The sequence below is a fragment of the Podarcis bocagei genome (assembly GCF_964188305.1).
Source record: "Podarcis bocagei genome assembly, chromosome: 3".
Classification (NCBI taxonomy): domain Eukaryota; kingdom Metazoa; phylum Chordata; class Lepidosauria; order Squamata; family Lacertidae; genus Podarcis; species Podarcis bocagei.
The window spans coordinates 12,775,080-12,801,184 of NC_138127.1; the positions used below are offsets into that span (position 1 = coordinate 12,775,080).

At 44.5% G+C, this 26,105-nt stretch overlaps 1 long non-coding RNA gene across 3 annotated transcripts in view; it reads left to right on the plus strand.

Moving 5' to 3' along the window:
• Nucleotides 1–16,091, plus strand: part of LOC308584470 — a 479,498-nt gene extending 463,407 nt beyond the window's left edge. For 2 of the 3 annotated variants that reach the window (XR_014006807.1, XR_014006809.1), the window contains one exon: nucleotides 5,863–5,922. This is a non-coding gene — a long non-coding RNA (uncharacterized lncRNA). Of the gene's footprint in view, nucleotides 1–5,862; nucleotides 5,923–15,880 lie in introns of those variants that run through there. The other variant, XR_014006808.1, reaches the window with a different exon arrangement.
• The last annotated feature ends 10,014 nt before the right edge of the window (nucleotides 16,092–26,105 follow it).

Here is a 26,105-nt window from a genome sequence, read left to right on the forward strand (position 1 = left end):
GTACTGGATCAGTCTCCAAAATGTTTCTTGGAATGACAGGATTAATGTGATGGCATGGGCCAAAACTACGATCTGAGCAATCCCTTCAATACAGGCAATGGAAACTTAACAATGCAAATTAGAAGCTTGCAATAATGGACTTCACCTCCCCAAACATACAGCCACCCCAAATGTGGCTGTATAAATGTAGTATAGACACCAACAACTGGGAAACACTGGCCTGCGAGTGTTCCAATTGGAGAACAGCCTTTACCAAAGGTGTCATGGGCTTTGAAGACACTTGAACTCAGGACAAAAGGGAGAAATGTGCTAAGAGGAAGGCACGCTTGGCAAACCCTGACCCACCCGGAAACCTATGTCCCCACTGTGGAAGAATATGTGGATCCAGAACTGGCCTCCACAGTCACTTATGGACTCACTGTTAAAACCATGTTCATGGAAGACAATCTTACTCAGCTACAAGTGGTTGCCAAAGAAGAAAGAAGACAACCAGATATTTTAATTTACAAAAAGACATCTAGAGCCAATTCACAAACCAAACTTGTGTGTTGCAAATATGAATTGACCAATAGGATGTGCTCACAATATGGAGGGGGGGGCAGTGTTGCTACCTGTGAGCATACCACAGAATAATTTGCGCTACCTCCAGAAAGTGGTATGGTTTCATACTTATTGCCTTGGATAAGCTGCAATAGCATATAACCAGTACCTGAAATAAGGTCCAGACAAGAAGTGAAATAAGTGGTGCCCATTTGATTCAAACAGTTGCGATGCATCTTAATTAGGAATGCCCCTAAAATTACCTCTGTGCAATTCATTACTCATAAGTTTCAGCATCTATAAGTGCTATTTCCCACTCACCCTTCTGCTCCCAGCTACCACTTATTTATCACATTTTGTGGACTGCCAGGTTTTTCTAGCTACAGATGGAGCGGCAGACCTGAATCTCTAGAAGATGCGGAAATCTGAGGTGAAATATGTGAATCCTGGTCTGAACTTCATGAGTCATGAATCATTAAAGTCTGAGTCATTAAGTTCAGTTGAGGATAGAAGGAAGGCCTCAGATTACCTCCAGAACTCAAAATCTGAATTCATCTGGAGTTTTACAAGAATATAAAACCTCCCATTTCCCCTAAAAGCTCAGCATTTCAAGGAGATGGGATAGAGGGAATACTGCCAGAATGTGCATACATTTGTCAGCTGATAGACAAGGAGACCTATCTGCTTTGTTCCTTGAATTACGGAATGAAGGTAGAAGCAATGGTAAATTCACAACAAACGTTTTATTGGGGTTTAATACAAGAGACCTCCATCTTGGATGACCATTCCAGATTGACCTTTCTGCAACTGACCCCACCCTTTCACTCCTTGTTTCTTCTGATCCATTTCTTGGTGGATCCTTGTTCCCACACACTTTCGACAAAGTTCTGCCTTTTTCAATCCTGTTTATCACAATGGGAGAGAAGTAAGTGCATTCTGGGTAGATCAACTCAGGACACTTCCCCTTATGCCAGATCGGAGGGCGGGATTAAGAAGGTAGCCTCTCTGCCCAGGTCTCTCAACTAAGCACCATGCCTTCAGTATAGACCTCTGTCTTCTATCCACCAAATGTGCAGACAGGTCTACTGGTGGAATCCCCACCATAGGCCTATTTAAGGGAGTGATCCAACTGAACAACATTTACCAAAAATGCATAGATTAGGGGAAAGTGTGCATGAAAACGAATTAATGCACGAAAATACAAACATTAGGCAGATTTGCTTGGGGGGGGAAATGTTCTCAGTTGAAACAAAGAGGGTGAAATTGCTACAGAAATAAGATCGGAAGAATGAGAACTGAAATGAACACATCTGTCCATCCCTATGCCCAGCTGTACCTGGAAATGCCAAGCCTTGAGACTTTCTGTCTGCAAAGTAGCTGCACCACCACTGGGCCACAGCCCTTCCCAATCTTTGGTAGGCTCCAGAAAGGCCATTCATATGTCCATATTTATGGATGTATTTGGACAGTAATTGGGGGTGGGGAGCAGTGGTGCCAATGTTGTGTAGGCATGTGCAAGAGATGCGGGTGGCGCTGTGGGTTAAACCACAGAGCCTAGGACTTGCCAATCAGAAGGTTGGCGGTTCGAATCCCCACAACGAGGTGAGCTCCCGTTGCTCGGTCCCTGCTCCTGCCAAATAATAATAATAATAATAATAATTAATAATAATAATTTATTATTTGTACCCCACCCATCTGGCTGGGTTTCCCCAGCCACTCTGGGCGGCTTCCACAGAGACCAAAAATACACTAAAATGTCACACATTAAAAACTTCCTTGAACAGGACTGCCTTAAGATGTCTTCTGAATGTCAGGTTTATTGATTTGGCATCTGATGGGAGGGTGTTCCACAGGCCGGGCGCCACTACTGAGAAGGCCCTCCTGCCTGGTTCCCTGTAGCTTTCCTTCTCACAATGAGGGAACCACCAGAAGGCCCTCGGCGCTGGACCTCAGCGTACGGGCAGAACGATGGGGGTGGAGACGCTCCTTTAGGTATACTGGGCCAAGGCCGTTTAGGGCTTTAAAGGTCAACACCAGCACTTTGAATGGTGCTCGGAAACATACTGGGAGCCAATGTAGGTCTTTCAAGACCAGTGTTATGTGGTCTCAGTGGCCGCCCCCAGTCAGCTGTCTAGTTGCTGCATTCTGGATTTCGAACCTAACAGTTCAAAAGCACGTCAAAGTGCAAGTAGATAAATAGGTACCGCTCCGGCAGGAAGGTAAACGGCATTTCCATGTGCTGCTCTGGTTTGCCAGAAGCAGCTTGGTCATGCTGGCCACATGACCCGGAAGCTGTACGCCGGCTCCCTCGGCCAATAAAGCGAGATGAGCGCCGCAACCCCAGAGTTGGCCACGACTGGACCTAATGGTCAGGGGTCCCTTTACCTTTACCTTAGGCATGTGGAATTGCACAGGAAAGGACTGTTCTATTTGAAATTCAGCTGCAGATTCACACTTTAAAGGTTACAAAAGCTATTTCCCAGCTTGTTGATGAAACCAATATGGAAACTTCTTTGCTTTGTTTTGATGGAGATTTACAGCAGCCACACTAAATGCAGATTTAGACAGTGCTTCGCGAGGTGAGACCTGGCTTAGACTGCAGTGAGCAGAATATTCCAAAACACTTTGTGTAACTTCAAATATCAATAGTAAACAATAAAAGAAGGAATGAGGACTCTAATAAATTCAGTACAAATGTTAGAATTCATTAGTCATAAAAGTAGCATCTTGCCAACAGGAAGGATAATATTATTATCTAGTTGTGAAGGTTGTAGAGAATTAAGTAGCAAGCAGCCATTGCAGCATTTAGTGTTTGTTTGTTGTCCATTTTCAACATTTTAAACCTTCCTTTAGGAATATTGAACATGGCAGACACATGTTCAGAACTATAAGCAATAAACCAAAATGTTAAAGTTCATCAATTGCACTTAAAATGTATTAGAAAATTCAAATTCAAACAACAGCAATCAGAATCCTGTTTTTTTAAAAAAACTCATACAGAAAAATGTTTGCAAAAAAGATAAGTCTTGGCTGCCTGCCGAAAATTGGCAAAGTACTGGATGTACTTCCTTTGGTAGAGCATTGCAGCATTTTGGGGTCACCCCCAGAAAAGCCCTCTTTCTCATGTACACCTGCCCTAGTTCAGATGCTAATGGGATCTGAAGCAGGGTTTCCGAAGAAGACGTCAGGGTAAAGGATAAAGATCACCTCCAACCATGTGATCCTGAACATACTTCAGCTCTAAACTGTTGCTCAAAAACTGTGCTTTGAAAAGAAACCAGAAACAAATAGCATTTTTATTTTTAAACAAATATCAGAACTAAGAGGGTGTTTTTTTGAATAGGGTACAAAGATCAGTACTGCACCTGTGATCCCAAACCCACAGAAAATGGTTAAAGCTCCATTATGCTGTTTTCTCACACATCACAATATAAAACTCACTCATCCTGTGAGTTTGCGAGACTGATTTTAAGACACACACACACACACACACACACACACACACACACACACGTGTGTGTGTGTGTGTGTGTGTGTGTGTGTGTATATATATATGCTTTCGTAGATTTTCACGGGTACAGGAATGCAGGTTTTGGTGTCTTCGGGTGTCTTCCCGTGTAATAGTTGGGGTGTCTAGGCGACGTTTCGACGAGGTCTCACTCGTCATCTTCAGGCTGGTGCTTTCGGCTTCTTGTTACTGGAACAGAGCTCTGTTCCAGTAACAAGAAGCCGAAAGCACCAGCCTGAAGATGACGAGTGAGACCTCGTCGAAACGTCGCCTAGACACCCCAACTATTACACGGGAAGACACCCGAAGACACCAAAACCTGCATATATATATATATATATATATATATATATATATATATATATATATATATATTATAGCAAACAGACCAATAGTGAGTCCAGTGATCAAGAAGGTGGTTTCTGCATGTGCTGTATGGGGGAGTAAGGGGCAGATGGGGCTTGTCAACTGGGGATGGTAGCCCATCCAGGAGAGGAAAAACTCTGATCCTAAAAGACTATGCTGTCTTACAGGATATATTTGGGAGAAGAAACGGCTAAGGAGTAAACCCTACACAAATCCAGAGTGGAGTCCCTAGGTGCTAACATGAATAAAATATGGGAGGGGCAGTTAAGCCCCACTTCACATAATCAGTCACAGGGTATGGTGTGCACACATCATTTGAATGGCTATGCCCATGAACATTGGGGGGGGCTACCTTGGCCCCTAGGAGGTGGCTCCAGTGGGCAGTTGACTGGTGCCCTGTATGCCTCCTTCCATCAATTCCTGTGGCCGTGCATATTGCTCTGCTTTCCTTTGGACCACATAAGTGAGGCTGAGAGGGGGGTCTTGTCTGGGCAGCCCAGGACCTCCATACACACAATGCCCAGGCTTGCGCCGCAGGGAGGCCACTTCTGTGCTGCTAACACAGTGATTTGACTTCATCCCTGGAGGCCCAACCCACTGTCTCTCAAGACAGAAGATGCCAACAACAATAATATGATAACAACTGAATGAAACCACCTGCTGTGGTGAAGGAAAACCTAAAGAAGGAAACTTAAATAAGGTACGAAGGAAGATTTAACTAATTCTGCAGATGTTTAAGGAAGGCCCTTATAAAAAAAACTCCCATCTCCTTCCAATCCAGTATATTTCAACAGAAGGCTCTTAGTGCTCAACCATCTTTTTGCAAACAAGAAAGGAGAATGAGAAGCATCTGAGCTGGGTTGTAATTTGAACACTTTGATGGCACAGCAGAAGTATCTGCCCTTCCCTCGTTTTATGGGGCTCTCTCAGTTCACTCTTTGGCATGACATAACATGTCACATAGCTACAACTCGTAGTGCAGGGCTGATGCTGTTGTGCGGTAAGAACTGGCATGCAGAGGAAAAGTTCGACCACATATCTCCATTTAACACTTGCTAAAATGGAGGCGTTCATCTAGATTCAGAAAGGGCTAGCCCAAAATGTTAATAAGTCGAGAAATAGCAAATGGCACCTTCATTCCTTGATAAGCAAAAGTAAAAGCAACTTGGTACGAGCCCTCAGAATTCAGCTTGAACATTCTGCCTGTCCTTTTTGTAACAGCCATAGTCTAACAAAATGTGGTTATTATTTTGTCAAGAAAAATATTTTGTGGATATAGGAATATTTCTTGCTGGACAACTCCAACATTTGTGCTTCCAGAAAGTGGTCATTTGAAGAGGTGAAACAAGCAGGGAAGCTACTCATGCATCACCAAAAAGAAGGAGAGGAAGAGATGCAGAAATCTGGATAAAATTCGCACAAATTTACATTCTGTAATATCTGTTTAGTTACAGGTTCAGGGGACCTTGGTACTTCTTTCATCGCTAGCTGGTTTGCCAGCTCCAGCCCCTTTTCGACAAAGATGATGGTACTCCATGCTCTGGGAACTTCCAGACTGGATTGTTGCAAAGTGCTCTGTGTGGGGCTGCCCTTGAAGATGATTCAGAAACCACAATCAGTCCAAAATGCAGTAACCAAATTACTGGCTGAGGTTACCTTTAGATCTCATATAACCCCTGTTAAAATAAAATACAAAAGCTACACCTGTTGCCAGTTCATTCCCATGTCCAATTTAAGGTGCTCATGTTTAAAGCCCTAAATGACTGGATTGCAAATATATGAAAGATGACCTCCTTCCCTACACACCCTCTTGCAGGGCCGGCCCACCCATAAGGAAATGTGAAGCAACCACCTCTGGTAGTAGGATCGGCTGCTGCAGTGGATCCTGATGTACATCTTGATTCCCTTGCCCTTGTCCCCGATGTCGATCTTCACTCCCCCTTCTTCCTTGGTGGGGAGGGAAGGCACCACTTTGTGGTATGCCTCAGGTGTCAAAATGTCTTGGGCTGGCTCTGACCTCTTGGGTGCTAAGATCAGTGGAGGGGGCCCTCTTGGTTGTTCCACCACTCTCAGAAGCTCAGGAGAGGGCATTTTCCAAGGCAGCCCCTACTTTGTGGAAGTCCCTCCCCAAAGAGATGGGTCTTGCACCTTCATTAGTCACCCTGGCTTTTGACAACTGAGACATATATATATTTAGACAGCCGCTTTGGCACCTCACAAGGCCTTCCACCTCCCAATGTTTACCCCCAGTGCCTGTGTGTGTGTGTGTGTGTGTGTGTGTGTGTGTGTGTGAGAGAGAGAGAGAGAGAGAGAGAGAGAGAGAGCGCTTGTTGGAATGTTGCCTGCTTTCATTCAGCCCAGACACTGAGATCCAGCGCTGAGGGCCTTCTGGCGGTTCCCTCATTTTGAGAAGTGATTACAGGGAACCAGGCAGAGGGCCTTCTCGGTACTGGCGCCCACCCTGTGGAACGCCCTCCCACCAGATGTCAAGGAAATAAGCAGCTATCCTATTTTTTAAAGACATCTGAAGGGAGCCCTGTTTAGGGAAGTTTTTAATACTTAATGCTGTATTGTTTTAACACTTGTTTGGGAGCTTCCCATAGTGGCTGGGGAAACTCAGCAAAATGGTTGCGGTAATAATAATAATAATAATAATAATAATAATAATAATAATAATAATCTGTTTTATTGGGGGGTCATTTGGAGGGAGGGGCTTTCTGGTCTCTCTCTGTGTGTGTTCTGTGCATTACTAGTTAAATGGGTATTTTGTGCTGCCCATGACGGTTCCTTAGATTTTTCAGATGTGTCCTTACCCCCCCCCCACAAAGAAAGCTTGGGGGATCCCCTGCTGCAGGCATTGCAGAAATGGCAGCTGTAAGACAATGCACCCGTGCTAAATAAAGAGGCACAGCTGGGACACACACACACAGCTGACATAGCATGTCCTGACACTTCCTTCCAAAAGGAATGAGGTGGGGAGGTTGTGGGCTGGGGAGAGAGCGGAAAACGACTGCATTCCTAGCCTATAACTAAAAGGCAGGGCACCATTCCTGGAAAACAACAACAACCACCAAACAAGGGGAGGCACATCGATCCTGCTCCTCTGCCTCAGCCTTGTATCTAAATAACCAATTCTTCCAGAGGAGAGCAATATCTCGCAAAGGCCCACGCAGCTACAACTGTGTGGTGTCATTCTTAATCATGCCTTATGGGCACTCGGTTTATATATCTAGGGAGGGGCGAAGCGGACTGCTTTGGAGACAGCTAATGGAAACATTCTGCCTCAAGGGAACAGAGTGCACACCTGCTGCTCCCACCTGCACTTCTGGCCGGTAGACAAAGGTAGTGAGGAGAGTGGAGGGGAGTGGGGACAGAGCAATGCTGCTAAGCCAGCCTATCTCAGACTTGCTGCTCCAGAAAGACGGGAGATTAGCAGGAGGAAAGTGTGCTTTTGAGCTTCTGGGAGTGCAGGGGCGCCAGTGATGTGCATGTTTTCAGGAAAGCGAGAGAGAAAGAAATTGAGAAATTCATATCAAAGTTGGTGTTTCCTACAGTAAGGGTAAGAGCAGGAGAGAGACAGAGCTGGAACATGGGCGAAGGGAACACAAGCAATTTATCCAACACAATCCTAAACTACTTAAATCCCTCTGGGTTTAATGAGCTTTCTCTCTCCTTCTCCTCAATGTGTTTAGGATTTGCAGCCTGATTTGCTTTATTGATAACAACGAGACCTAAGGTTTTCCAAATGGTGAGTTTTGTGACATAACTTGGATTGTGAGAAGGGAGCTACGATACTATGAGACCTTGAATTGTGCAGGGCCAGCAACCTGCCAGTCAATGCAAATTACATCCAGGAAATTTAAATGTGAAACGATAGCTCAGTTGGTCATGGGTTTGAGCCCCATGTTGGGCAAAAGATTTCTGCATCGCAAGGGTTTGGACTAGATTCTTGTGGTCCCTTCCAACTCTACAATTCTATGATCCCATCTCTAAAAAATATATTAAAAAATCCAAATCACTTTGCAAGCTTCACAACTACACAAGCTAGGTCGCTATTATTATTTCCAGTTCAGAGATGGGAAAAGGTGTCTGAGAGATTTTGATTTAGGGAAGAAAAAGTCCTCTCCAGAGAGGGCATCTAAGCACAGCTCTCTCCTAGACTGAATCCAACTGACTATCTCTAAATTATGTTGGGAAAGTGTTTTTGTACTGAGAAGGTGTCACAGCACAGCATAAATTTCTATATCTATCTCCAGGTGTGATGGCACATGTGAGCTTAGGGAATCACAGATTTTAACTTCATGGAAACTTTTGTGGTGCTTGCATGTGTTTGTGTGTTTAGAATTTTGCATGCAAGCAGTGATGAAAAATTAATGGACTATAAATAAATGAAATGGCGGAAAGCGTGTCATTTAGCTCTCACTTAAGAAAATAGTTCAGCACCTCCCTCTTGCTAATTATGGGTGCAATGTGCAGACACGTCATGCGGAGCATATAAATCACATTGCTTTCATCTGAAATGCATAAAGCACATGCTTACAGAGCCATCCTAAGCGTAGGAGTGGGCCAGCCTAAGCCTGGCCAGGGTGGGGAGGAGCCTTTAAAATAAGAGTTTGACTTACACTGCCCTTTTTCGCTGTATAAGTTCCACCAGGATGCCATGTGACCAAGCTGAACAGAGTTAGGATCCAGCATGAGCTCCCCCACCCAATCCTGCCCCTCCCTTTCCCTCCCCACAAAATACCATTTTTAAAGGGCTTATACTACCATTGGAGGGACGCGGGTGGTGCTGTGGGTTAAACCACAGAGCCTAGGACTTGCTGATCAGAAGGTTGGCGGTTTGAATCCCCGCGACGGGGTGAGCTCCCGTTGCTCGGTCCCAGCTCCTGCCAACCTAGCAGTTTGAAAGCACGTCAAAGTGCAAGTAGATAAATAGGTACCACTCCAGCGGGAAAGTAAACAGCGTTTCCATGTGCTGCCCAGGTTCACCAGAAGCAGCTTAGTCATGCTGACCACATGACGTGGAAGCTGTACGCTGGCTCCCTCGGCCTATAGAGCGAGATGAGCACTGCAACCCCAGAGTCGGTCACGACTGGACCTAATAGTCAGGGGTCCCTTTACCTTTACTACCATTAAGATCTGCTATCTTTGGCTTAGTTGGCTGATCATTGGCTGAGCCAGAAAGAAGGAGTCGCTTCAGCATATCTTTGCCTGAGCTGGGATGCTGGGCTTGCACCAGCAGTGCCAGGAATCATCCCGCTGAGCTGGCGATCCATTAGATCCTAACTTGTTCATCCCATCAGATCTTGTGTTTGAACTGTGTCTGGGTTATGCCTGGTGTGTGTCTTGATATCATTCTCTAAATTTAGAATGGTGGACTTTTCTGATCTTGGAGTGACAATCTGTGAGAATGTAACAGCAGTCACCTTTTCTCTCACTTTTACAGGTATTTAAACTAATTTGTTTCCCATTTCAGTTTGTTTTTCTTCTTAAAGTCAAAGATACCAAAAGAAAAAAGAAAAAAAGATTATGTCTCTGAAAGACAAGACAGACCTATGTTATCGTCCAGATATCTGTCTACAGTCGTACCTCGGGTTACATACGCTTCAGGTTACATACGCTTCAGGTTACATACGCTTCAGGTTACAGACTCCGCAAACCCAGAAATAGTGCTTCAGGTTAAGAACTTTGCTTCAGGATGAGAACAGAAATCGTGCTCCGGCGGCGCGGTGGCAGCAGGAGGCCCCATTAGCTAAAATGGTGCTTCAGGTTAAGAACAGTTGCAGGTTAAGAACGGACCTCCGGAACGAATTAAGTACTTAACCCGAGGTACCACTGTATTCTATTCCAATATTACCTTTGGAACAGATGCTATAGCCAAAAAAAGGAGGCAGTAGCATGAAAATGAGTTCATGGGCTATTATTAGTTTTAGTATAAACAGCATCAAAATGGGCTCTGAAAGTGAAACAATTATTCTGAGCTGCTTGATTGGCTATGAAATGTTAATTCTTCTTAAGCCATGGAGCAAAAATGACTTACGAGGATAAATCTGTCAGACCCTCAGTTTGTAGTTTGTGCCTTGGTGGAGACTTGGCAGGGAAAGTAAATTATGGTTCACCAAATATTAGAGTTTATGTTTTTCTTTTCAATTTCTTTTTGTGTTTTTTTTTGTTTTTAGTGCCTTGTGGTTTCCCTCCCTCCCGCCCCCCCTGAAATGCAGTGAAACAGAAGACTATTTCAAGCACTCTGTTCATTACAAATTGGGTCCATGTAACACATGTACAGCTTTATGTTCCCTGTGGATTCCGATGCCAGCTTTTACGAAGAGGTTTATAATGGAGGAACTCCTCGAAAGGATTCTAGCTGCGTTCTAATCCACCTTGGGTAGAGGAGAAGAATTTGGTGGCAAGTTGCAGCACACTCCTAGCCACATTTATTCAGAAGCAGGCCCTATTGAATTCGGTGAGCCTTAGGTAAGTGGGGTTAGGATTGCAGCCACAATCAGTAAGTCCTAGTAGTATAGAGATGTGGGCGGCGCTGTGGTCTCTTGGGCTTGCTGATTGGAAGGTCAGAGGTTCAAATCCCCGCAACACGGTGAGCTCCCTTTGCTCTGTCCCAGCTCCTGCCAACCCAGCAGTTCGAAAGTTCGCCAGTGTAAGATAAATAGGAACTGCTATGGCAGAAAGGTAAACTGTGTTTCTGTGCACTCTGGTTTCCGTCACAGTGTTCTGCTGCACCAGAAGCAGTTTAGTCATGCTGGCCACATGACTCAGAAAGCTGTATGTGGACAAACGCCAGCTCCCTCGGCCTGAAAGCGAGATGAGCACCACTCCCCATAGTCACCTTTGACTGGACTTAACCGTCCAGGGATCCTTTACCTTTACCTTCTTACAGTGCTCTTACAGCCCAATCCTACACATACACACAGAGCATTAAGACCTCGTAAGTTACTTTTAAAAACCCCCAACAACAACCACATTTCTTTCTTCTTCTCCCTCCTCCAAGGACCTTGGGACCTCAGTGACTCTCTGGGCACTTCCAGCCTGTCAAAGTGAACCTGTGACACAATGGGTTAATGTGGCTGACTGTTAACCAGAAAGTTGGTGGTTCAAGCCCATCCAGGGACAACTGTGGGCAGGATTCCTGCATTGCAAGGGTTTGGATTAGATGGCCCTGGGGTCCCTTCATAGAATCCATGATCTATGATTTCTATGATTATTTATGGGTCGGATACAGACACATCCTGCCAAATCCAGGTTTCAAAATTATAGTGGATTGGAAGGTGTTACGTACTGAGCTGAATCCTAGAACAATTGGATCCAGAATGCAGCAGTCTGATTGGTCAGCAGGAGCCACCCAATCCAGCTCCAGATGGAAGTGAATCAGCGACCTGATTGGCCTGCAGGAGCAGCCAGTCAGGCTTCTGGATGAAGTGAATCTGCAACCTGATTGGCCTACAGGAGCAGCCTGGAATTAGCCAATCATGTGGGGCTCATTGTGTAAATAATGTATATACAGTGGTACCTTGGGTTACATACGCTTCAGGTTACATACGCTTCAGGTTACAGACTCCGCTAACCCAGAAATAGTGCTTCGGGTTAAGAACTTTGCTTCAGGATGAGAACAGAAATTGTGCTCCAGCAGCGCAGTGGCAGCAGGAGGCCCTATTAGCTAAAGTGGTGCTTCAGGTTAAGAACAGTTTCAGGTTAAGAACGGACCTCTGGAACGAATTAAGTACTTAACCTGAGGTACCACTGTATAGCTAGACGTTTTGGGGAAAGTTTCATTCATTGCTACTACGAACTGAATAAAGAGCATGAAATTCACACTCAACCGAGTATATTTCAGAAGGTCTCACGTTTTCCCCAAAGACTGGACTTTTTGCAATAAGGAAAGTTATGAAGAAATGCACTGGAAGGTGTGGCGTTTACCATTTGCTTTGACACAGCAGTCATCTAACATCCCCACAAACACATCAGAGAAACAGCTCATCAAATAGCCAGCATTGCCTGTTGTTGTTGTTGTTGTTTAGTCCTTTAGTCATCTCCGACTCTTCGTGACCCCATGGACCAGAGCACGCCAGGCATTCCTGTCTTCCACTACCTCCCACAGTTTGGTCAAACTCATGCTGGTAGCTTCGAGAACACTATCCAACCATCTCGTCCTCTGTCGTCCCCTTCTCCTTCTGCCCTCTATCTTTCCCAATATCAGGGTCTTTTCCAGGGAGTCTTCTCTTCTCATGAGGTGGCCGAAGTATTGGAGTCTCAGCTTCACGATCTGTCCTTCCAGTGAGCACTCAGGGCTTATTTCCTTAAGAATGGATAGGTTTGATCCCCGGCAAACCAATCAGGATGAATAAACAGACTGAAGTGCCTGCAGTAGCTGGCTCAAACTCTCTTTGTGAGCTTCATGGCAGTTCAGGGATATGAACCTTGACTGCCTCACTGATCAACACCCAAAACTGCATCCACTATACCACACTGGCTTTAAACTTAATGGGGCATGGCCACACGGCAAAACCCCAAGAATGTTTGTTTTAGAAATGGCCTTTATTTCTCCTCAGAGAAGCATGCTTAAGATTGCAGCCTTACTTCCAAATTTAGTGTTTACTAGGCCTTTGCACTGGATTCAGCCAGGGCCCTAACTGAATTTGGCTGATTCAGGGGAATCTGGGCATCGGTTGAGAACTCCCCAGATCACCGTGAATCAGGTTGCAAGGCCTGGAGTGACCGGAGGCTGTCAGAGGGCAGGGTGTCAGGCAGGAAGGAGAGGAAAGCGTGAGCAGAAAGAAGGAGAAACTACGTCAAGGAGGGGCTGGCCAGGCAGTTGTATCTTCATGGGAAAAGGCAGGGGGTGGGTGGATATTTTAATCCAACAGCAGCACTGTTATGTACTGAGTTGAATAGGGTCCAAAAGGCAGCAGTCTGATTGGTCCTAGAACAATAGGATTCAGAATGCAGCAGTCTGATTGGTCATAGAACAATAGGGTCCAGAATGCAGCAGTTTGACTGGTCCACAGGAGCCACCCAATCCAGCTCCAGGTGGAAGTGAATCCGCAACCAGATTGGCCTACAGGTGAATCCCAGGATTAGCCAACCACATTGTGTAAATAATGTATATAAAGCAGACATTCTGGGGGAACTTCCATTCCTCCTCACCACTATGAGCTGAATAAAGAACATGAAATCCACTCTAGACTCCGAGTATATTTCAAGCACCCAGTACTGCAGACATTTGACCCGCACAACCTCCTCATCTCTCGGTTACTGGCTTACACAGTGGTAACGGCTGAGACATCACAGCCATTTTGTGAGGACTCAAAATGGAGGTTGGCTTCCCAGGCCCCATCCACGGCTGTCAGTTTAGCTGCCTGAGCACCCAATACCTATTTTTGCACTTCGTTTTGAAACCTTCTTTTACACTGACTTAACCTCAGCACATGCCAGGGACCTTTATAGGAAGCTACTGTCTGAGGGACAGCGACCCTAAGTGTGGGGAGGAAGGTGGATCTTGCATTTGTTTTTGGCAAACCAACCTTCAGTAAGTATCCTTGCTATGAACCAGCCCTGTTGGAAGAGATCCTTTGTTGCCTGGATGTTTGAAGATTGACTATTGGATATAGATGTGATGTCTGGCACATTGTGGTGTTTTGTCATGCTTATTGTTCATTTGATATGTTGTGAGTCACTCTTGGGGCACAATTTTGTGGAAAAGTGGCATACAAATGAGCAGATGATGATGAATAAAACTGTTCATTTGAAGAAGATGGGGGGGGGAACCAGGCGCATGCAACAATATGATATCTGCCATCCACTGAAATCATCCCAAGCCACTTCAAATTCAAGCAGGACAATTGTCATACTTGGTATTAAACATTTTCAATCATCAGACTGTGCTCTCTCACTTGATAGTTTCCAACATGTTCTCCCTTTTCCTCAGACAACAGGCGTTTTCTTCCCTCCTCCCTCACATTTCACCCAGTTTCTGTCTTCATGAAATGGCTTCTCAGGACTCTAGGAATCAATTCACACACACACAGCTTTATTGCGGTCCATTTACTTTAGGACTCTCTCCGAATAACATCTTATGTTGAGGCTTGGTCAATCAAGGCAAAATCCAGTTCCCACCAAATGCCAACCAACCCATTAGTGTGTAATGCTTCATATATTCTAGATGTTTCCCAAACTTGGGTTCCCAGCTGTTTTTGGACGACAATTCCCATCACCCCTGACCACTGGTCTTGCCATTTAGGGATGTTGGAAGTTGTAGCCCAAAAACAGTTGGAGACCCAAGTTTGGGAAACACTGTTCTAGATTATGATTCATCCCAAAGGATACTTGCTACAAATACTCACAATTATGTGTAAGGCAGAAAAGAATCATCCTGTCAGACAGAACAGCTTTTTTAAATGAAAAGAAACAAGCCAGAAACAACAACACAAACAAAACCCCATTTATGGTTAGATTGACAGGAATGTCCCTATTTTCTTCTAAAAGTAGTTTGATGACATTTAAGGAGCTGACAGACTGATCCCCCTAAGTGCCCACTAGCTGGGAGATGCACTGATGCTAATAAAGGCACTGTTTATTTGCTAAAAAGTCAATTTCAAGGGAGAGATTTCCTGCTCCCAAGGAAGCTTTTGTGATGTAAGGCCATTTCACACATTATGCAGAGGCAGGTCCACATTTGCCACACCATGTTTGGTAGAGAGCATGTCACTTGCTCGGCACCGCTCATACTTTCTGTTTTAGTTTTGAACTTTTTACTGAAAAAGGGCTGTAGCTCAGAGGAAGTGCATCTGCATCACATGCAGAAGGTTCTAGGTTCGATCTCCAGCAGCATAAGGTAGGTGAAAGACTCCTGGCTATAATCCCAGGCTGTTGACTGTACAGTGGTGCCTTGGTTCTCAAACGCTTTGGTTCTCAAACTCCAAAAACCCAGAAGTAAGTGTTCCAGTTTTCAAACATTTTTTGGAAGCTGAACATCTGATGCAGCAATCGGCTATTGTTTCTGGAGCACCTGCACCAATCAGAAGCTGTGCCTTGGTTTCTGAACATTTTGGAAGTCAAATGGACTTCCGGAACTGATTAAGTTTGGCGCTTTTGTTTTTGCTATTTATTTTGTGTTTTTGTTTTTGAGGCTTTTCAATTAATTTGTTTTTGTGAGTGTGTGGAACCCAGTTCAGCTACTGACTGACTGACTGACTGTGTAAGTGCAGAAATGGTAAAAGCCCCCCATCCAAACAATGACTATCATCAGTGCAGGTAAGAAAAAAAATGTAATTTAAATTTTTATCATCTACAATACTGTCTTATTTATTTTATGGTACAGTATCTTGATTATTGCTTTCATCTTATGGATCAATGGTCAATTTTAGATGGTAAAATTCATTTTAAATTGTTGTTTTAGGGGTTGTTTTCAAAAGTCTGGAAATGGATTAATACGTTTTCCATTACTTTATATAGGAAAGCATGCCTTAGTTTTGGAACGCTTTGGTTTTGGGATGGACTTCCGGAACAGATTAAGTTTGAGAACCAAGGTACCACTGTACTGATCTTGATGCACCCAAAAATCAGATCTCTTATAAAGCAGGTTTCTGGTTTCCTAGTGTTACGCTCCTGAACCAAGCAGAAGCTAGAATCTACAGATGTCTCATGTCAACATTATTTCACCAGCACGGGCAATCAATTTTTATTTATTACAATATTGCTTAAATGTATGTCTTTGCTAAGTACAGCAATAAATGTCAGTGGATTTGATGCTTATTCACCCTAGACAACTTTTACAATGTAATAATATAGGGCACAATCTACATGCACAAAACGTAGGCCCTAATATGAACTGAAGTTGGCCAATAATAATAAAAGATATTTTAGTGGCCAATAATTGTAGGCTATTTCATGTGGGGATTGGTGTTTGCTTCATGCAGCTAGCAAGAGCGGATGTGGTTTTGCTTTAGAGAGGGCTCCTTTAAATACAAAAAACTAGCTCTGCATCTCTGTAAGGGTATGAAAAGCAAGTCTGACTTAATCAGTGCATTGATTTGCTTAACAACTCCAGGTATCCTGGTCTCTTGCTGTTGGCAATGAATAGTTAGCACCATTAGAAGATGTATTTCCTGCCAATTAGAGCTTTACAGAAGTGGTTTAGCTGCTTTGAAGAATGCCCATAAAAGAATCTATACTTATGGCTGCCTTCCATCTGGGTACATGGGTAACTATGCGCACAACCATTTATTTCTCCAGCATTGCTCCATTTTCTTCCTCCAGGACAACACTGCAAAGTTGGAAATAATTTCATTTGTGCAAAAAACTCCCCCAATAAGACAATATCCCAAACATCTGTGAGTGCGTGGATTCAGCTGGCTTTGGTATCGTGTCTAGACACAGCAGCATCTTGAATCACAGGTTTTTAGAGTATACAACTCCCCAAAGCGTAAGTGTAAATTATTTTCTCTGGTTCATTTCCATAGGGAAATAATGATGAATTCAATCTTTCCCACATTTTCACTGAGGAATGCAGTGGATTCAAGCAAATAAGGGTACCCCTATACTGTAGTTTGTATTCTCTTTGTGTGGGGGGTTGGGGAGTCGAATATATTCTCAGGCACAGTTACTATGAAACTTCCACATGGGTTTTACTCTGGCAATATTCGGAAACAAAATCATCAACAAGCTTGCAGCACTGTGTAGCAGAACTTCATAGTTCACATTCATTGGCAGAGTATCAAAGCGCCTGGTGGAATTCCGCTTGAAACTCCTGACAACTGTAAGATCATTTTTGATAAAACAGTCAAATGTTTATTGTATCGGACAAGACTAGCATCTGAGCTGCAGAAGCATCTTGTTCATTTCATCAGCGTGAGCATAACAGGAATACCTCCAGATGGGAGGTGGTGGAGCACACTGTATATAGCTAAAGCCAGTTGGCTTAACTGGTATGTCTCTTATCCTCAGTCAAGCTTCCCCCACCAAGTGAAAGGTGTCACACATAGTCCATTTCATTATAGCCCACATTCTCTTTTCAGCTTGCCACAAAAGGCAGTGACATCTAGAGAACGTGAGGTCATGCATGACTGTTGCCAGGACTGAAACTGAATGATGTTGTCGGCAAAAAACCTGCCAGATCTTCACCATAAACTGGCATTTAAGACCCAGCAATAGAATCTGTCACCCTGAATCTGCACATGTGCTCTCCACATGACCTATTAACTGAGGATTCATCCTGATTAGCTTGCACATGGAGGTTAGGCTATATTCAGCAGCAGTAGTAGTAGTAGTCAGGTATCCAATATCATAACTGAGACAGAACATATAACGTAAGGTAGAATAAAGGCATAAGTCATTTTGTTACCAAACCAGTCACCAGAAATGCTTAGGAAATACATCGGACCATAAGGGCCTTTGCAAAAACCTGAGGAGGTAATTTATATCTTGTTTATTAATACGTTGGGGTGGGGCAAGCATCCCTTAGACTCCAGGGTGCCAGATTCTCCCCATAATTTCTGGATTTAGTAAAAAGAAGAATTAATCAAGGATTGATTAAACTGCGCCAAACACTGCTGGATTCAGTTTATGCTAATGAGCCAGGCCTCCAGCACAGCCAGCTGAGTGTGGGTCATCGGAAGAACAGAGCTAATAGTGGCAGAGACATTAAAAGGTAAAGGTAAAGGACCCCTGGACGGTTAAGTCCAGTCAAAGGCAACTATGGGGTTGTGGCGCTCATCTCCACTTTCTGGCCGAGGGAGCCGGCATTTGTCCGCAGACAGCTTTCCGGGTCATGTGGCCAGCATGACTAAACTGCTTCTGGCGCAACGGAACACCATAACAGAAACCAGAGTGCATGGAAACGCCATTTACCTTCCCACCGCAGTGGTACCTATTTATCTACTTGCACTGGCATGCTTTTGAACTGCTAGCTTGGCAGGAGCTGGGACGGGAGCTAACCCTGTCATGGGGATTCGAACCACCAATCTTCTGATCGGCAAGCCCAAGAGATTCAGTGGTTTAGACCACAGTGCCACCCGCATCCCGAGATATTTAACCCATCAATAAAGTCACTAGAAGGGTGAAAGCTATACCAGATGAGGAGGGGTAGGGTCCCTCCTCCAGCTGGGTGTTAGTGGACAGAGACAAAAGGGTATAAAGGGTGTAGCATTTCACTTTGGAGGATGTAAGTGAACAGGAACAAAGTGCCTGTTTCACAAGCTTGGGGCCAGGACAGAAGGCGGGCTGTTTTGTGCTGCAGAGAGGGTCAGACGTGCTGTTTGGGGTCTCTTGAAATCAGAGGCTGCAGCAGTGGAAGGAACGAGACCCTCTTGGGATGTGAATGCTCTGCTCTGCTCTGCCCTCCCTCCATCTAGGCTCAGGTTGTATATGTGTGTAAATAAACCATATATCATAAAGACACTACAAACTCCACTGTGACTCATTGACCAAAAGGAAACACAAACTCTGGTAAGTGCTCCTGGTACCTCATTGGATCTCACATCGTTCATGGAGACTGAGGTGGTCTGTAACAATATAAGCAATGAAGGGGTCCTGGACAATGGAGAAAGATTTCCACATTTTGGCTTCTCCAGCCTGTCCATTGCACTCTCTCGATTTCTCCACCACAGCTAGCTCCCAGATTCTACTCCACCAGCCCCTTAGAATAAAATACTTGTGGTTACTCCAAATTAATGGAAGATTGATAGCTATCAGTGGAGAGTAGCCTGAAGGCAGTGATGCTTTTGGATACTACCGGTAGTTGCTGGAAACTGCTTTTGTGCTTGGATCCTACTTGCAGGTTTCTCATAAGTATCTGGTTGACTCCTGTGAGGACAGGACGCTGAGTAGATGGCTCCCTGGCCTGATCCTGCAAGCTCTTATGTTCTTCTAGGATCGCAGCTTCTTGAATTGAATACACTGCAGGGTATGAAGAGCCCACCTCCAAGGATTTGCAAAGGCACCTATCTCCTTGTGGGTGTATCCCAGATGCAGGCTGCCTCTCTGGAAACAGAACAAGGAAGAAGGGGGGGGGGGACTTCATTTAAATTGTTGTTCGGCAAGTACATAGAGAAAGAGCAGGTGGCCACACAATACAAAGCAGTTCTGCATTCAACGGTGCATTCAGTTTACCCAGTTTGCTGGAGGTGTGAATAGGCTTCACGCCACTTTTACATGGAGCGGGATTTGTGTGAAAGAGCCCCCAGATGGAAAAATGGGAAGTTACCACATCAAGAGAAAACCCTTGAACGCCAGCTGTAATCACAGCGTTCCCTTAATTCAATTGCAAAAGTCGCCTTTACCGCTTCCTTTAATCTTCATGAGTGAGCACATTAATCTTTCCCTTTATACCTTTTGCAGTTACTGTGTGTGTAATCTTACCCCCAACTTTGTGCATTCGAGATCACTGTCAGGTTTTTGTCCGTCTCTCTCTCTCTCTCTCTCTCTCTCTCTCTCTCTCTCTCTCTCTCTCTCTCTCTCTCTCATGATACTGGAAGACGAGGCACCCAGTTACTCCAGTTGCTCATGCACAGTGCTGGGTTCTAAATTAACTGCAACTACACAGGGGGAAATACTTTCATGTCACTACAGACAGCTTGATGAAAGCCTCCTGTCTGCATGCAGCCAAAGAAAGCAAACAGAGTGAGAGGATGCACAGGGAGAGAAATAGAAAATTGCTAGGCATATACTAATGTCATGTAAATCCACAATGCAAACACATTTCAAATACTGTATGTTTTCCTATATGCGCCCTTCATCTGGAAGGGCAAATTATACATAAGATATTGAAACAGGGAATGAAACAAGAAAAAAAGAACATATGACGGGAGGTTTGAAAAGCTAAGGTTGTTTTTAGAACGGAAAGAAACAACAGGGAAGTCGTCATGTGATAAGGCAGGCAACAGGGAAAGGTAAATTGTGATGTACTAATGACTATGATCCAGTCCAAGATAAGCATTTTTCAAGTTCTGTTTATTTCAGTGAGGGAATTTTAGCACATTGCTCTAACTCTGAAATAATTGGAAGGTAAAATTGCTTAACGGGTTAGATTGTGGTCGTACAAATGCAATGGGTGACGCATATGTTCATCAGCAAACTGTTGTTGTTGTTTTATTGGATTTCTTGCCTGCCCTTCATAAGGTCTGAAGTCAGGTGACAACAATATAAGAATGCAATATTAAAATCAGTTAAAACAATATTAAAATCAGTTAAAACAATTCACAATTGGAAGGATATCTCTCTCTTCAGGTATCAAAGGAGTGTTTCTTCAGCACAAAGCAGAAGCTATACAATGCATAAACTGTTGTTGTTGTTTAGTCATGTCTGACTCTTCGTGACCCCATGGACCAGAGCATGCCAAGCACTCCTGTCTTCCATTGCCTCCTGCAGTTTGGTCAAACTCATGCTGGTAGCTTCAAGAACACTATCCAACCATCTTGTCCTCTGCCGTCCCCTTCTCCTTGCGCCCTCAATCTTTCCCAACATCAGGGTCTCTTCCAGGGAGTCTTCTCTTCTCATGAGGTGGCCAAAGTATTGGAGCCTCAGCTTCAGGATCTGTCCTTCCAGTGAGCACTCAGAGCTGATTTCCTTAAGAATGGATAGGTTTGATTTTCTTGCAGTCCATGGGACTCTCAAGAGTCTCCTCCAGCACCATAATTCAAAAGCATCAATTTTTGGCGATCAGCCTTCTTTATGGTCCAGCCCTCACTTTTATACATCACTACTGGGAAAACCATAGCTTTAACTATACGGACCTTTGTAAAGTCCTCTTCTGGGCTTCCTCTACCTGCACTTCTGACGGTGGAAGTACTCTGCCACTCTTAACAGGTGTGACTGTTTCTCATTTGGAACGCCAAATAATTTGGTGTGGTGATTTTTGTTTTCATTTTTTTCAATCTTCCTTCAAGTTGCTCTGGATAGCAGGCATGGGAGCCATTTCCTTCTATCCTCAGACATATCCAATGAGTTGGTCTGGTGATGGTTGGTTTGAAGTCACCCCGTGAGGTTCATGCCCAAGCTGAAATCTGATCCCAGGCTTTAGCAACCCAAATCCAAGACTGTTTGTTCCTTGCTTTCTGTTTCCTTTCAATGTGCCACAGATTCACTTCAATGCCCTCACCTACGGTGTACCACCCAAGTTGAGTAACACATGGCATGAACTGGAACAGAGCGTGTTTTCTAAGTTTAAATTCCTTCATAAAGCAAGTGGAATTCTGGAATTGCCTATGTGACAAAACAAATCTATCCTTTCCAGTCCCATACAGTGTCACTTCACATTGACTTTTCCAGCTTATTAATAGGGCCTCTGGGCGCAATCAGGGCTTATTTTGCCCAATAAAATTGTATTGCCCAATAAAATACCGTCCCTCTTGAGTAGCCCTTCTGCTGGAGGAATCAAGGCACAAAAGCTGGAAATGGAAGAAGGGTGTTAACACAATGTCGGTATCCAGTCCTATAATAATAATAATAATAATAATAATAATAATAATAATAATAATAATAATAATTTATTTATACCCCGCCCATCTGGCTGGGCCTCCCCAGCCACTCTGGGCGGCTTCAGCAGAAAACAAAAATACAATAAAATATCAAACGTTGAAAACTTCCCTGAACAGGGCTGCCTTAAGATGTCTCCTGAATGTCAGGTACGTAGTTGTTTATCGCTTTGACATCTGCTGGAAGGGCATTCCACAGGGCGGGTGCCACTACCGAGAAGGCCCTCTGCCTGGTTCCCTGTAGCTTTGCTTCTCGCAATGAGGGAACCGCCAGAAGGCCCTCGGCGCTGGACCTCAGCGTCCGGGCAGAATGATGGGGGTGGAGACGCTCCTTCAGGTATACTGGACCGAGGCCGTTTAGGGCTTTAAAGGTCAGCACCAACACTTTGAATTGTGCTCGGAAACGTACTGGGAGCCAATGCAGGTCTTTCAAGACCGGTGTTATATGGTCTCGGCGGCCGCCCCCAGTCACCAGTCTAGCTGCCGCATTCTGGATTAGTTGTAGTTTCCGAGTCACCTTCAAAGGTAGCCCCACGTAGAGTGCATTGCAGTAGTCCAAGCAGGAGATAACCAGAGCATGCACCACTCTGGCGAGACAGTCCGCAGGCAGATAGGGTCTCAGCCTACGTACCAGATGGAGCTGGTAAACAGCTGCCCTGGACACAGATTTGACCTGTGCCTCCATGGACAGCTGTGAGTCCAAAATGACTCCCAGGCTGCGCACCTGGTCCTTCAGGGGCACAGTTACTCCATTCAGGACCAGGGAATCCTCCACACCTGCCCGCCTCCTGTCCCCCACAAACAGTACTTCTGTCTTGTCAGGATTCAACCTCAATCTATTAGCCACCATCCATCCTCCAACCGCCTCCAGACACTCACACAGGACCTTCACCGCCTTCACTGGTTCTGATTTGAAAGAGAGGTAGAGCTGGGTATCATCCGCATACTGATGAACACCCAGCCCAAACCTCCTGATGATCTCTCCCAGCGGCCGAATGTAAATGTTGAAAAGCATGGGGGAGAGGACAGAACCCTGAGGCACCCCACAAGTGAGAGCCCAGGGGTCTGAACACTCATCCCCCACCACCACTTTCTGAACACGGCCCAGGAGGAAGGAGCGGAACCATTGTATAACAGTGCCCCCAGCTCCCAGCCCCTCAAGACGGTCCAGAAGGATGCTATGGTCGATGGTATCAAACGCCGCTGAGAGATCCAGCAGAACTAGGAAACAGCTCTCACCTTTGTCCCTAGCCCGCCGGAGATCATCAGCCAGTGCGACCAAGGCAGTTTCAGTCCCATGATGAGGCCTGAATCCCGACTGGAAGGGATCCAAATGGTCCGCTTCTTCCAGGCGTGCCTGGAGTTGCTCGGCAACCGCTCGCTCAATCACCTTGCCCAGGAATGGAAGATTTGAGACTGGGCGATAGTTGGCCATCGTGGCCGCATCTAAAGATGGTTTTTTAAGAAGCGGTTTAAGTAACGAATTAAGTACTTAACTTGAGGTACCACTGTACTCCAACTCCCATAAGCCCCAGCTAGCATAGCCAATGGTCAAGGTTGGTGGAAGCTGTAGTCCAGCAACTTCAGGAAGGTGATATATTTCCCAACCTACAGTGATGTTCATGCTATTTGCTTTATCTGTATTGGTGAAAAAGAATTATTTTGGGGTTGTGCGCCTCCCCCCTGCTGCAAGACTTATGTGGGGCAACATCTAGACAGATTTTTGTTTCTGTTTTTAATAAGGCTATATGGAAACACATTTATTCTCCTCTCGCTTCCTCCAACCATTTTGGTCTTTGACATCGATCTATTATTATACATATAACAATTGCATTGCATGGCCGTCAATTAAAAATCATGCTACAATGGTCAAAACATACTTGTTGTGACCTGTTTTGAAAAACTGTGCACCCTCAGGGAAAAAGTAAGTACATTCATAGTCCGTTGAGCTTCATAGGAATGGGAATGCAAATCTCCAGCTGAAATAAAAAGGACATAAACAGTGCTTGACCTTTGCCAGGTCATGCCTACTGTATGGAATTGGGTGCTTTTAGTGTACAGCCTTGGTTTTGAGTTTTGGTGTGTGTGTATGTTTTAAAAGAAAAGAAAGGAATGCTGTCAAGAGCTTATTTTAATTTTATCACCAATCTGCTCCCAGGGACGGAATACCTGATTGGGGATTAATTTGGCTTCATCTAATACCTGATTAGGTATTAAGGTGGCTTCATAAAAGTTTTTTAGTGCTGCATGATGAACGTAAAACTGACACTTAATACAATGCTCCTTTTCAGTGAAGGCTATGATATACCTCTTTGAGTGGAAGATCTCTCTCTCTCTCTCTCTCTCTCTCTCTCTCTCTCTCTCTCTCTCTCAGCCCGTGTATGTGTGTTGTGTGTAGAATCAGGATGTAATGAAGGAATTGTATGCCATTTACCAGCAATTGCATAGTCAGTGCTGAAAAGTTGCCCTGCAAATTAACTCTCCAGCCAAAGGTAAACTGATTGCCTTCCTAGAGTCTTTCCTTCCACACAAACATCTGGTTCTACTTAAGTGCGTCCACATTTGCAACTTACAGTTAACATTTTTTGGCACCGGGAGCAGCGTCTTGCAATTATGCTAAGTCTAGAAAGGAGATTTGCTTTTACAGCAGAATTCATAAAATTAAAAAAAGAAAGAAAAAAGTTTTAGCCCAATTTATTAGCTGCAACAAGCCTTCCAGAATGCAGACGTCTGGTCTGGTGGAACTCAACAGATTTCTGTTCATGGCTCTCCACACACTTATGTGCATGAAAATATAACCACTTTGTGAAGGCGACCGTATGCATTAAAATGCAAAATCATTTAAAATCCAGAGGCTATTCATCACCTACGGCAAATGATTACAATATATAAAAAGGTAAGGCTGATAACGATGTTTTTCAGAATTCAGGTGTATATTTTATTAGCACAGGCTAGTCTTTCACTTTGGGAACATAGTCAGGGTTTTCACAACCTTATTTTACGAAGAATAGATGAAGCTATTTAGCTATTGCTAGGCTGCTCCACTGAGGAACAGGCGGGAGGCTGCTTTGCTGAATAACATGGGGCAGGGAGAATCCCTGCACATGCAAACTAGCAGACCAAGATGAAGGCTAGCTTAAAACAAACAAAGCCTCCACTTCCCTCCCAGCCCCTTGTTTTCAGTTACAGATAGGTAGTCGTGTTGGTCTGCCATAGTTAAAATAAAAAAATTCCTTCCAGTAGCACCTTAAAGACCAACTAAGTTAGTTCTTGGTATGAGCTTTCATGTGCATGCACACTTCTTCAGATACCTGAAGAATATATCTGAAGAAGTGTGCATGCACACGAAAGCTCATACCAAGAACTAACTTAGTTGGTCTTTAAGGTGCTACTGGAAGGAATTTTTTTATTTTGACCTTGTTTTCAGGTCACTCATGTGTTGTTCTGTATCTCGAAAATATTAAGCAGTGTGCAGGTATCCCATATGCAGGTACATTTTCCCCCACCCATTCGCATACCCTCCAACATTTCTCCGATGAAAATAGGGATGTCCCCTTCCGTAATGATAATTTTACTATTTATACCCCACACATCTTACTGGGTTGCCCCAGCCACTCTGGGCAGCTTCCAACGTATATAAAAACATAATTAAACATTAAACATTAAAAAAAACCCTTTCTTATACAGGATTGTCTTCAGACGACCCGGGAGGTCAGAAAACTCCATACCCTCCAGCATTTATCCAATGAAAATAGGGACATCCTAAGGAAAAGGGAGACATTCTGGGATCAAATCAGACACTGGGACGGCTTCTCTAAAGCAGGGGCGTCCCTGGAAAATAGGGACACTTGGAGGATCTGCATTTGCTGTGCAGGGTGTCTGGAACATGGAATGAAGCACCTGTAGTCTACAGTGGTACAGTCAAGTGAGCGTGTTGCCCTCTGTGAATCAGCTCTCAGTGGTGACATCATGCCTTTCCTGGGCGCCCCAGCCAACAAGATGTGAAATGGGCAGAGTAAGACTGTTTCTGGCAGAAATGGCAGCTTACCAGCTCTCTGAAAGGCATGCTCTTGATGAGTATTTGCATGAAGCCTCATGGGAAAGAAAAATAAGCCATGATCCAAAATGCAACCACACTCAAGAATAGGTGCATCTTGTTGATTCTGTGGAATTGTACGTCCGTCTCTCCTTCATTCCATTATTTAACC